Below are 13,572 nucleotides of genomic sequence, written 5' to 3'. Positions count from 1 at the left end.
CAAATGCATTTAAGAAGTAGATTGAAGTCTACGAAAGCTCATGCTGCCAACTTCTTTCTTTTAGTTAGTCTCAACGGTGCTAGAAGATTACATAATCTATCTTTTGTGTACTTCTTGGTCAGTGTTCTCTACATGTACTCCTTCTCATGTGTTTACAAAGTTAAACAGTTTTTTCATACTTCAGAACTCAATAGCTGCTTGTATTTCTTTTTAAGAAATTGAATAAATGGATCCCAATCTTTCAAAAATTTGAAAAGTGTTTTGTTTTTTTGACTGACCATAATAGATAGTTTTTCCATTTCTACCTAGTCTAATGTTTTTAATATCCTTTCTTATTTGGATGATATCTCCAGGCATTTCCATTTGCTGGCATATAGTACTCAAGCCACAAGTACGATATAGCGAATGACTTTATAATTAAGGCATCTAATCTGGTCATTTGTCATTCCTAGTAAATATAACTCTGGACTTATTATATGAACAATATTATATAATAGCATCATATATCTTCTGGAGTCAGAAAGAAGACAAAACCTTGCAGACATTACCTAAAGTACTGAGGAGACATGAACACGTGCTGAAGCCTCAGCCTCAACATATATTTTCATGTGTTTTATTATGGATTCCTGGTTTGTTACATTCTCAGCATAGTGTCATGTAGTCACCACAGAGTCCTTTTAAGTCTGCAATATCAGCAGTGTGAGGACTACAGCTCCCAAAATCTACCACCCAGCATGGACTTTGGAGATTCTACAAATTGTATTCCCAACTTTCCCAGATTCTGAACATGAGGAGAGCTAATCCGAAGTTAGGACTCTGGCACACACACCCAAATGCTGTCTCCAATGTGCCCATGCGCCTGGCTGCTTTTCAGATCTTCACACATTAACATGAAGATCTGAAAGGAGATTTGTTGCAAAGTATGGGCAGCTGAACACTCTAACAAATTTCCCTGCATTCAGAAGCTCCGTCATCTCAGCGTTCCCAATTACATGAGTTTGGAAATTCATTTGGAAAAATATAAAATAAAATAAAATGGTGGCCTTTGAATAAGAAAAGGGAGAGAGCTTTCAAGGTAACTGATCTTATTCATTTCCAGCAAGCAAATAAAAAGGCACGAACTCAATTTACTCTAGTCATTACACATTAGATCCAGCCCTCTATCTTTAGAAAGCCCCATGCAGGCCTGTTAGCACACTCTATTATTTATGCCTTTCATTATTAATGAGTCATCACAATACAAAAGCAGCAGCGCAGCAGGTAAACACAGAAAATACGTTCCGTACTTATGAAATATAAACAGATTGTCTTTATGTAGTGGGCAGATGTTACAAAGCACAGCACTGTTGCAACACAATACAGAGACTTTGCAAACGGTTGGCCGAAAAGTTTTGCCTTTGGACAGAGACAAATGGGCTAACTTGGCTCAGGCACCTTACTTCAGACAAAAACAGAGTTTAGAGGCTGTCACAGGAAATAAACTCATTCCAGGGCCAACTTGGACATGATATTAAATGCATTGCTTGAAGAACCACAATGGTGTTTGTTTTTAAATTACTGTTAATAGCTACCATGGGTGGGTTATCAGGACCATAATGAATGGTCTCGGAGCAACAACAAGGAAGAATTTATTGGCATTTAATAGACTGGGTAATGCCTGGTATGTGTGAAAAGGATCTGCGATATTAGTAGATCACAAACTAAGTATGAGTCAGTAGTGCGATGCAATGGCAAAAAAGGTCAATGCAATTCAAGGCTGCATCAGTATAAATAGTCCAGTCCATTTCAATGCAAGTATCGGTATCACTTCTATTCTTCACTGGCCAGACCTCACTCCAAGTGTTCTGTCCACTTCTAGACACCACAGTTTAAGAATGAGACCAATAAGCTGGAATGTATCCAGAGGAAGGGTGGCCAAAATAGTAAAGGATAAGCAAACCAAGCCTTTGAAGAACATTAGAGGGAGTTGTGTATGTTTAGCATGGAGAAAAGATGAAGCGGTGATGTTACAGCTGTCTTTAGTTGACTGCAGTCCATGAAAGCTTATGTCAAATAAAACTTGTTGATCTTTAAGGAACCTTTAGGCTCTCTGTAAGCTCTGTTCAGGTAAAGAAGTAACTTTTATACTGCACTCTACCCCAAATTCTGGTTTGTTTCTATTATTGCATTTCAGTAATTTGCAACCCTATCAGGAGGACTGAAGCACCTTTCCTTTGAGAACAGCCCCATGGTTCCTGTATTTATGTTACCTTGGCAAAGTGGTATTCAAGAATCTATGTTCACTGAGGTTCTCTATGGCTTCACCCTAAACCACAATTAAATAAAAGGAATGGTCTTACTGAATCAGAGAACAAGGTGCACTGTGGAGTTGGATATCTTACTATAACACCACAGTGATTTCACATCCATGCTGGCAGCAGACCAGCAGATTCTGTGATAAGACAAAACACCAGTGAAGACAGTACTTGGGCTTCGCTCCAGTGGGTTGCTTACTCACTTGCAACATCAATACTGGAGACAATCGATGCTGTCAACACAGACATACCATACCATGCCTCTTAATACAGTATTAAAGGCAACACTGTTCTGCCATGATGATTGATTTCACTGACAGAATGATGAATTATCATGTTAGTAGTAAGCAGAGGAAGGCTATGTAACTGAGTAACTGAATCAGTCATTCAGAGATATGCAGGTCTCTCAATTGACCTACTCTGACAGCCAAAAATAGGAAATGAATGGGTTGCAGGAAGGTTTCTGCAGATGCCTTTTGACAAGCACAGTTGACATCAAGACAGAGCAGGAACAAATATGCCCAACCTTTTAGCAAATAACAGGGATGAAACAACCTGTTTAGCAGACAAAACAGGTTGAAATGATAACCCAGACCACTCTCATCAGAAGTGTAAGATTGCAACTCTCACCATCCACACACAGTCCACTTCTTACACTGGCTGTGAGTGATCAGAGCTGTAATCAAATGCATCTTGAGGATACTCTGCTTTAGGGGAGGCTGCCTTGGGCAAAAGTCCATTCCCAAATCAACTCCAGATTCTTTTAGTCTCCCCATTCACAAAGCCCAACTGGGTTGAGTATCTTCCTTCCCTTTGAGAACTACCTTCTTGTATTATTGCATCTCCCTGCCAATTATGGTGGAGGTCACAGCATTTGACCCTTTCCTACTGCTGACATGCTACCCACTTCTGTTAACTCCACTTGCAGATCTGATTGCCTGAATATTTTACCCAGATTATTGATTGCAGCTGCATAAAGCTGCCAAGCAGCCAACAGTGACAGAGGCTCCAGACCCAAATCCTAACCAACACCTATGCCAGCCAATGGACTGCAGCCATCATCATGTACTTGTACGGTGGGCTGGTAACTCTCCAGCCCCCCAGATATTGTTGGACTGCAAGTTCTAGCAACTCTAGTCAGCAAATCCAACGGTGAGGAATTCGGGGAGGGGCACTCAATTTAAAACTGTGAAGATTACAAATATGTACTGTATGTACAAGATTACAAACTTGTCATACATCACTGAGATTAAAACAATGGGAGGACATATTTTTTCCAGATGTTTTTTGGTTCACAAAAGAGAGAAGATGGGAGCTGATGTCCCAACAGCATCTAAAGGGTCTTGCTGCTGGACTCGCAAGACATTAGCGGCTAAGAATTGTTACTGTTCGTAAATTTATATTCCACTTTAAGTTTACAAAATTTGGTGATTGTTGCATTTGGCCTATACTACACAAGCCAGTTTGCAGTAGAATGGACGATACCACTTCAAATTAATATGCAAGCCAAAGGCTAGCAGAATGGGAGAAGACTGACCTAGAATCTTTTCTATTGTTGTACTAGTTTCACTATCGTATGAACTTATGTTTTTAACATTGGGAAACATTTTTAAAAAAAAAAAGCAATCCCACATCTGCAATTTGAAGGATAAGCCACCTGTGACATCCAGGTGTTTTAGACTACTAGACAGTGGTATAATGGTGAACTCTGAAATGCTCACCATCATGTTGTTTGTTACTGTTGTTATCTAATGATTTATGTTTTTAGCTAATTTCATTTTTCTGCTGGTTTGACTGCTTTTCAACTTTTTTATGTATACATTTTCAGGTATGTTTGTTTTAACTGTTGTGAGCTGCCTTGCCAACATGGCGTAGTGGTTTGAGTGCTGGACTACATCTCCAGAGACCAGGATTTGATTTCCAGCTCAACCATGAGAGGAAGGTGGGCTATAAATCAAATTTAGGGTATTTAGGCCCTCCAAGGCCATTGCACAGTGCTTTTTACAGAAGGTATTTATGCTAGCCTGTTGTATAAGGAGTCTTGCAGCACCTTAAAGCAGGTGAGCAAAATGTGGTCCACTGGATGTTGCTTGTAGCCATTTGCTGCCAAAGTTAGTGGGAAACAATGACATACCTAAGTGCATACACTGAAATTTGGGGAATCTTAAGGTAAGATGCCATCAGTGCCTCACCCACTTCCTGAGAAGTCCAACTTTACTTTGCCACTGTCACTGCTGCCCGTATGCTTGCCCTCTTCCTCCAGGCGCCATCGGTGCACTAGGTGCATGAAGGATACTGCTCCTTTCCCACTACAGTATCTGGCCACTGTTTACATGCTGCAAGGGAATAGGTTAACAGCAACAGTGAAAAAGAGAGGCAGAAGGTTCTTGGAGTGGATAACCCTGGGCGCCCAACAGGCTTTGGGCATCGGCAACTGCCCAACAATGCTGGCCCCCAGATGACTGAGCTGGGATTTGTTTCCAATATATTTAATTATAGGTTGACTTTAAAGCTCTAAATATACTCCTGCTTTATTTACAATACTATATATGCCAAATGACAACCATGAACAGATTTTCTTCTTATCTTGACAACCTCCTCTCAGCGCCACTTTCTCTCCAAGTCACAAATAATGCATTTTGTCATGGCAGGCGGAACCTGTGCAAGTTGGGCTGATAACAAAAGCCCATAGGAAAGGAGGTTTTAGCTCTCCTTTACCATTTCCCCATCTTTTATAGCTTATTTTTGAATTACCCAAATCACTGCCATATGAAATTTTATATTAACTTCCTATCAGCAACCAACACTCCGTAAATACAGCGGTATTTAACGCTCCCCTTTTAAAGAGAATTGGTTTATTCCATCACTATTATTTCAGAGTTCTCTCTGCTAAATAGAAATGTAAATACTTTTATGTAATCTCTGTCACCATATACCTGTTCTCCTTTTCAAGCCTCTTCAACTATTTCACCCCCTAATCAATCACTGCTCCTGACAGCTAGTCTAATACGTTTTGGGTTTGTACTTTTTGCTCTGTACCCTTCAGAACCAGACCAATCCAGACCTAGCAGCCACACCAAGTTGGAACTGGCACAACCAATTGCTTCTCATTGCTCTCAATGAAATGTGAGGAACAGGGGGAGGTAATAAAACGAAATGATCCAACAGGTTGAAAAATTCAATAACCTCACACCATATAACACTTAATTTGCAACAAATGGCAAAAGACAAAAAAAAATCAGACTACAACAGGAGATTCCCTACTTTACTCCTTCCTCTGATCCCACATAGGACAGTTCTGTTATGTTTTAATACTCGGGCACTGAGTATTTAAAAAAAAACACAGAGAAGCAACAAATATTTTATTCACAGAACCATCGCCTGAGAGTTTGTTAGACTGAAGACCTATATATATATAAAATATTAAAAAGGATAAAAGCACATCACACCCATTGGAAAGTCCATACAGGCTAAATGCTGAAGGCTTGCCAAAATAAAAAGGGTTTTGTCTGCCAGAGGAAAGAAAACAGAGAGAGGACCAAGTAAACCTCCCATGGGAAGAAATTCTACAACCTGCAAGAAGCCATCAAGAAGGCTCTTTCCCATGTCTTCTCCAGATGTGCCTGAGATGGTGGTGGCACTAGGAGTAAGCACTCTCCTAAAGATCTGAAAACTTGGGCAGTCTCATATAAGGAAACAATAGCCTGTTACAGACTGCCAAAATAAAGCTGCTTCGGGTCTCTTTGGAGGTATGCTGTTTAAATGATGCATGTGTCCTAAGAGTCCGGAAGCTGCACCACAGCCACAATTTAGTCCTAAGGACTGGAGCGCAGCTTTAGAGAAGCTTCCGGACTCTTAGGACGCATGCATCACTTAAACAGCATACCTCCAAAGTGACCCGAAGCAGCTTTATTTTGGCCTGTCTGTATGAGGCCACAGGGTTTCATACAGTCTGGACCTAAGCCACATAGGTTTTTAAAGGCCATGACCAGCACTTTGAATTCTGCCTGGAAATGAACTCATACTCAATGAAGCTGTTTCAACAAGGGAGATATATGTTCTCAATAAACAGCTCAGTCAGCCACCTGGCAGCAGCATTTTTGAGCTACTGAAGTTTCCAAATGATTTCCAAAGGCAGCCCCCATGCTGAGTCTGTTTTGGTAGAGTAATCCAAAGTGGATGTAATTAAAGCATGTATCACCGTAGCCACATCTGACTTTTTCCAAGAACAGGTCTAGCTGATGCACTGGTCTTAACTGTGCAAACACACTTCTGGTCACTATCAAAACCTGGGCATCCGGGTTTCTATCTGAATCCAAGAGTATGCCCATTCTGTGAACTTGAAATTTCAGGGGAAGTATAACTGCATCCAACAGAGGTTGAAATCCTATGCTCTGGTTTCCCTTTTGGCTGATCAGGAGCAATTCTGTCTTGTCTGGATTAAGCTTTTACTTGTTTTTCCTCATCCAGTCTAAACAACTAAGTTTATCTACTGTTCCTTCCTCATCCAATCTTTCTGCCTGCAGATAAATCTAATTTCCTGACATTCCACTTAGATATTTTTGGATTTTTGCAATATAACTACTACTTCCTTTAGACCACCACCAAGACCTTAAAAACCCAAGAAGAAGACACACATTCATGGTGAAGCATTCGAAACATACAGATATATCTCACCTTAGATTAAAATGGAAAACTGCTATGTGAGGTTTAAGAGTATCCATGAATGTAATGTGTGCCATTTTCATAGCAAGAAAACTAAGCAGACAGAACTGAGTGTTGCTATGCTTAATATCTTCCCAGCCCCTCAATCCATAATTTATGACACACTGAGCAATTCTATAAGATAAATGATTATTATTTGTGTTCTGATGGCACCTAATCCTCACTTTCTTCACAAAATAAAATTAACTCTGCAGCTTTCATGCTTTTCACTAAATGTTCATTGGATACTTCCCTGGCCAGCTCTTCCTTTTCACCATAGTACTGCTCCCTTCCTCCCTTTTTTCCTGCTCATCACCCACCCACCCCCTACTTCCATCTTCTTTTTCACTGAAGCCCTACCCTGAAAATCTGGTCAAAGGTGCTTTGTTCTCTATACACATTAATGTTGCAGTTTTTATTGGGAGAAAGGGGGGGGGGTTTCTTGCATTCAGAAAAGTGATGGCACACAGATGTGCAAAATATGATGTGTATAGAAGCCAATGGCTTTGTTTCACATAAGCGGCATGAAAAAGAAGAGCAATAGAACAAGACACTCTCACCATGACAGCCTGGTCTGGAATTGTTAATTGTCAGGAACTGGATTTGCACGATGAGAGGAAAAGGCCTGGCAGCTTCTGTCAACTCAGTGCCTCCATCCCTTTGCACTTTCCTTTGTTCCACTCCCAGTCCAATGGTGTTCTTCTTATTTTGGATTTAAAGTAGATAACGGGAAAGCTTGTTATAGACAGAGACTATCCATTTTCCTTCAATGTAACTGTTCTAGTAGCTACCCAAGGACTCACCTTTGCATGTTGCTGTCAGTTGCTGGTAACAGAAAATCATGGCAAACATATAAGCCTTGATCCTTTGCCAGGTTAGGGTAGGCACTGGGACCCAACTACAGGAGCCCACACTCACCCTCCAAAGCACTCACCCATACTACCTATGCAGTTTGACGATAGCTACAGCTATGCAACACACTACATCTTCAACTGATTACATGCTGGTCGAGGGTTTCTGGGAACCATAGTCCAAAAACAGGAATTTTTCCAAGTTTTGAACTACACACAGAACAACAATGAGAGCTCTCTCAAGCCTAGTCTTAGCCAGACTTTATGATGCTGCTGCTCCTTAGAACCAAGCTTGCCCTGACTAGAATATCTATGCACTTATATCACTGTTTAACTTTAATCAGTTTTAACACCATGTTCATATAGTTGTCATTCTTAATTATGATCATGCTTATTTAATAACACCCATACCAATTCTCAATTGAGTGTTGCCAGAGCAAGAAGCATATGTATTAATACAATAGTACCTTGGGAAGGAACATTTGCCAGTTCCTTCTTGCAGCCATTTGTGCTCTTGAAAAACCTGCTCAATAACTGTGTGCCTTCTGGAACAGTGGTGGGGAGAGCTTCCTGGAAGAAATCAGCAAGAATGGCATCCCTTCTCTCTTCCCCAAGAAAGATTCTCCAGTAGATCAAATTCTTTTTGTGGACAGAAAGGAGCTCTTTCCATTCATAGTAGCTAAAACTAGGATCCAACACAGTGCGTCTATGCAGCCTTTCTCCTTAAACATTCAAAGCACTTCAGCTCACATCCTATCAAATTAAACTCAACCAATAAGTAGTGGGGTTGCCAGGTCTCAGTCTGTCAACTGAAGGGAATTTACTTTGGTTCTCTAGCTAAGGCACTAGAGGAGAAGAGTTTTACCATAAGTAGACATTATATACAGGAATCAGTCATATGATCAAATGTGTCTGTGGGAAGTATAAATAAGCAGAACAGAAAAATAAGTTGTGATACAAGATATTTTAGATGTATGAATTTTTGAAAATTAAGAAGATAAGTTTAGTTACATTTAAGGAAAAAAATGCTTTTTGAAGTTATATTACTGTTTTTCTTCTAGTAATGATTGATGAGCACAATGTAACACAATGGAAGTGTCATAATAAAGCACACACACACACACACACACAAAAGAACCTAGAGGATCTTAGAGGAAACACTTCTCTAGGCATTTGTAGGTCCTCCAGCATGATTCTATGATCAACTTCTGGCAGATGTTGACCACAGAGTTGCACTAAAGGACCTGGAGATTCCTAGAGAGGTGTGCTCTTAGGTAAAAAGAATTGTGTTTTTTTATTTGTGGTTTTTCCACATTCATGGGAGTCCTTCACCCCTAACTCCAGCAAAAGTCGAGAGACCACTGTATTTTGACACCTGCTCAACTACCGAAAAAAGAAAAGTGCTGTATATAAGCCACATGCAGGTTTTGGGACCAAAATTATGGATTTTGCCATGACCCGTGGATAAGTCGAGGCTCGAGGGTAAAACATGGAGGCTCCTTCAGTGTGCATATGTGTGTGTGTACAGCAAGAGAGACTCTAATTGAGGCTTTTTGCTTGTGTTTGTTTCAACTTTAATTTCAGCCATCACTCAGACAGCAGCAGGAGAGGAACTCTGTTTATCTAACAGCAATTAATCACTCAGGACCCTTTCTGCTTGGCTCAAGAGAAAAAGAAACTCTCTTCCCACCGCATAGGGGAAATCTGAAAGAGCTGCTCTCACATTACCATACTGACCCGTAAATAAATTGACCTGGGATTATGGGGCATATTTTTTTAGTCTTATAGATGAGTATATACAGTAATCAGTTGACAAACATGAAGTTCCAATGCATCTGCCAATCCCTACCTGTCCTGACCCTGTAATCCCACAAAACACCACAAGAGATTGCCCTTATAACATCATAAAGCGGGGAAGGAGTGGCATTGGTGAACTTTTATTTGTTAGAAGTATATAAACAGAAGTTAGATTACCACATGTCAGGAATGCTTTAATGGTGAATTCCTGCAGCAGCAGGGAATTAGAATAGATGACATTTGGAGTGCCTTCCAACTCTTTCTTTGGTTCAATTATCACCCCCTTGTTTTGACCCTTGCATCTCGGGGACTGGGATGCTGCTGACCTAGCAAACCTACTCAGTGGAGCTAAACCCAAAGACACAGCTGTCATCACCTGCACCTCCCAAAGCAGGGTACCAGAGGGCAAAAACGTTATTCTGATTTTCTCTGTCAGCAAGACATCAAAAAGTTGGGGGGATAAAAAGGAGGGTGTGCTGCTTGACCAGCAAGAACTAGCTGGGACAAAAGTATATCCCAATGGTAAGGTCAAAAACAATCTAAACAACTTTCACTGTCACTGTGACAGCTGCAATGGGATAGCTTGGAAAGAAATCTTACAGAGCTTGAATGCTTCCAGGAACAAACAAACAAACAACTTAATGGTGGAATGTGAACCACAGCCAGCATGGGATAATGAAGGAAGTGCTTACAATTGTTTAAAGGATTAGACTTGAAGAGGAAGAAGAAGAAATGACACACAAGCCAGAAATCCATCCTCATGCAGAAAGGCTCTGACTCCTTGAAAAGAGAGTCAACAGAGTTAACAAAAGATATTTTGGTTATACTGAAGCATAAATCATGTATGCCGGCCCCATTCAACTCTCTAGGTGATCTCTTTCCATAGAAAGGCTTTATGATTAGGGATGGGGAAATGTTTCAGTGTCACTTTCTGATGTATTCATTAAAAGAAAAAGAAAAACCAAAAGCCCCTCAAGTCCTTTCTCTCAAAATATTTAGAAATTTATAGATTTTGGTAAATCAAACTGAACAAAATTTCCCCACATCTGTACCGGCCAAATTCAGTAAGTAAAAGTATTTTCAGAACTGAGAGGAGTATCATGTTGTGCCTGTCTATCATGTCAGTATTAAAGATGAGGACACACAAATACACAAAGTGGCAATTCAAGTATAGTACTAACATCACTGAATGACACTGATTAAAACCCAGTCTTTTTAATGGCTCTTGATGGATAAACAGATCTGCCAATATTATAGAATCATAGAATCATAGAGTTGGAAGAGACCATAAGGGCCATCCAGTCCAACCCCCTGCCATGCAGGAAATCACAATCAAAGCATCCCCGACGGATGGCCATCCAGCCTCTGTTTGAAGACCTCCAAGGAAGGAGACTCCACTACACTTTGAGGGAGTTTGTTCCACTGTCGAACAGCCCTTACTGTCAGGAAGTTCCTCCTAATGTTGAGGTGGAATCTCTTTTCCTGCAGCTTGCATCCATTGCTCTGGGTCCTAGTCTCTGGAGCAGCAGAAAACAAGCTTGCTCCCTCCTCAATGTGACATCCCTTCAAATATTTAAACAGGGCTATCATATCACCTCTTAACCTTCTCTTCTCCAGGCTAAATATCCCCAGCTCCCTGAGTCTTTCCTCATAGGGCATGGTTTCCAGACCTTTCACCATTTTAGTTACTCTCCTTTGGACACGCTCCAGTTTTCTCAATGTCCTTTTTTAATTGTGGTGCCCAGAACTGGACACAGTATTCCAGGTGGGGCCTGACCAAAGCAGAATAGAGTGGCACTATTACTTCGCTGGATCTAGACACTATACTTCTATTCATGCAGCCTAAAATCGCATTGGCCTTGTTAGCTGCCACATCACACTGTTGACTCATTCAGGAAGTTGTGATCTCAAACTCTTTCAGTCCCAAATATGAAGAAATGTACAGACTTTGGTAAATGCTTATAGAAACACACCTGTCAATCCTCCTTATTTATGACGCATGCATGAAAGCTGGTTGGTAGAGCCCTTTTCCATGAAGCAGAAAGGTTCTTTGAGAAGGTGTAGACTGCTGAAAACAGGTAGCCTTCTTCCCAGAGGAAGATGTGCAACTTTTGGTACAATGGGAATGAGATACCTGAGGTCTCAGGTGAGAGAAAGGAGTATGACACAGGTCCTGAAGCAAGGGTGGTGGCAAATGCTGTTCTACAGTTCTGCACAGAACTGCTGTGAGTATTTCTGTTCATGTGAAACAAAAGCTGCATCTGTGACGCCTTATCACTTGGATTAATTGCACGACAACATTTGCAAACAATTCCTGCAGACAGTGACATCCAGCAGCTGAGATGAGTAATAATAGAACTCATGCTGCTCCCAGTACCTCTTTTTGGTAACAAGAGCTGGGGCTGATTTAAAGAACAAAGCACATCCATGGACCTAGTTTCCTTAATATCATGATATTGTTCCAAGCTTGCAGGCAGCTTCACTGAACCATTCTCTGCACCTATCTTCCTGCCCAAAAATTTTGTTAGTATTTCCAGCGCCAGAGCATTTGATACTTTCGCTAGGATTTTAAACACATGTCATACCTAACCATGTTGTGCTGTCATGTACAATTTAGCAACCGTCTAGTTTCAACCTAAAACAACCTACGTATTCAAGTTCTGGTTACTCAATTCCTGATACATATCTGCTCCTCATATCTGAGGAGACAGCCCAAAACATTTCACTGTCTGAGTCCAAGAACTTAATAGCGCCCATCCACTACCATCTGATTTCATGAACAAAACTTGGCCAGACCAGCAGTTTAATCAATACAATAGTAGTGAGAAGACATAGGAGATTATCAAACGAGGCTAAAAGTGGAATTAATGCAGAATAGTTGTGTCTATAGCCAAACTTTATCAGATGCCACTGTAGCTGAGCTGTCCTCCACCCATGACTGTTGTATACCTTTTCAATGATAGGCTTTACCCATCACTAGTTGCCAATATTGCTGCTGTGGCATTGCTTTTGTGTGTAACAATCTTCTAGCAGCTGTCCCAGCATTGGCCAGTCATGTGAGTCTCCTCCTCGCTCCTTCTACTATGCTCCCCCCTGCTTTTTCTTGTTTATTTCTTATTTAGTTGTGGAATTTATAGCCCGCCTTTCTCCCAAAATAGAATTCAAGGTGGCTTACAATAATTTAAAAGAATAAAAATAAAATTAATTATACAATTTAAAAAAAAAGTTAAGCAGCACTAATATTAAAAGCATAGGTTTAAAACAGCATGGTTCAAACATCTAAAAAGTAAAAACAATTAAGATATTAAAACAGCACAACACATTACATAAGTGAAATTCACCCACAAGTCAGGCTGGTTTTCTTTTTTCTTCTTTTATTTTATTTTCTTCCTCCTTACTTAAATAGCATTACCATAATGCTGCGTAAAAAGGGAAATAAAAATAAAATTTAAAAACACAAAGGGGATGATGGGCAAAGCATTACAGCAAGGTGGGATTAAGGAACAGTCTGGGAAAGAGAGTCCCAGACTGGAAATGAATGCTACAGCTACAATTGAAGGGATGTGATAAGGACTGTTTCCAAACTGATACGTATATGTTTCCTTTCATCAATGCAATTGCAATGAAAATGGGGGCTTGTGAGATAAAGTCCTGAGTCTCCCATTACCCACAAGGCTATAGGGCCACTTGGAGGGCACGCAAAGTAGTGTTGCCAACAAGCCTTAAAGATATTCACCAGAATGTTTTACCAAAACCCCCGGAATTCCCCAATATTTACCAGAATATTCAGTCAAAATCCCTGGAAATAAATTAATTGAATTCCCCGGAATCCGAGGAATTCCCCAGAAATTGACAAAGCTGTTGCAGAGCAACCGATGTGACACATACAGTTCTCCCCAGCCTCTATGGCAGGGGTAGGCAACCCT

General features: G+C 40.6%; 2 protein-coding genes across 15 annotated transcripts in view; one reads left to right on the top strand and one right to left on the bottom strand.

The window, feature by feature from the left end:
• The window catches only part of LOC121919574 (coiled-coil domain-containing protein 150-like), a 475,343-nt gene that overhangs the window by 369,561 nt on the left and 92,210 nt on the right, over window positions 1-13,572 (top strand). The gene's annotated exons all lie outside the window — the stretch shown is intronic.
• ANKRD44 (ankyrin repeat domain 44) overlaps window positions 1-13,572 on the bottom strand; it is a 188,760-nt gene that overhangs the window by 156,646 nt on the left and 18,542 nt on the right. The gene's annotated exons all lie outside the window — the stretch shown is intronic.

This window comes from Sceloporus undulatus, chromosome 1 (assembly GCF_019175285.1).
Source record: "Sceloporus undulatus isolate JIND9_A2432 ecotype Alabama chromosome 1, SceUnd_v1.1, whole genome shotgun sequence".
NCBI lineage: Eukaryota > Metazoa > Chordata > Lepidosauria > Squamata > Phrynosomatidae > Sceloporus > Sceloporus undulatus.
Note: the sequence above shows the minus strand (reverse complement) of the source record. Positions and strands in the feature narration are given on the sequence as shown.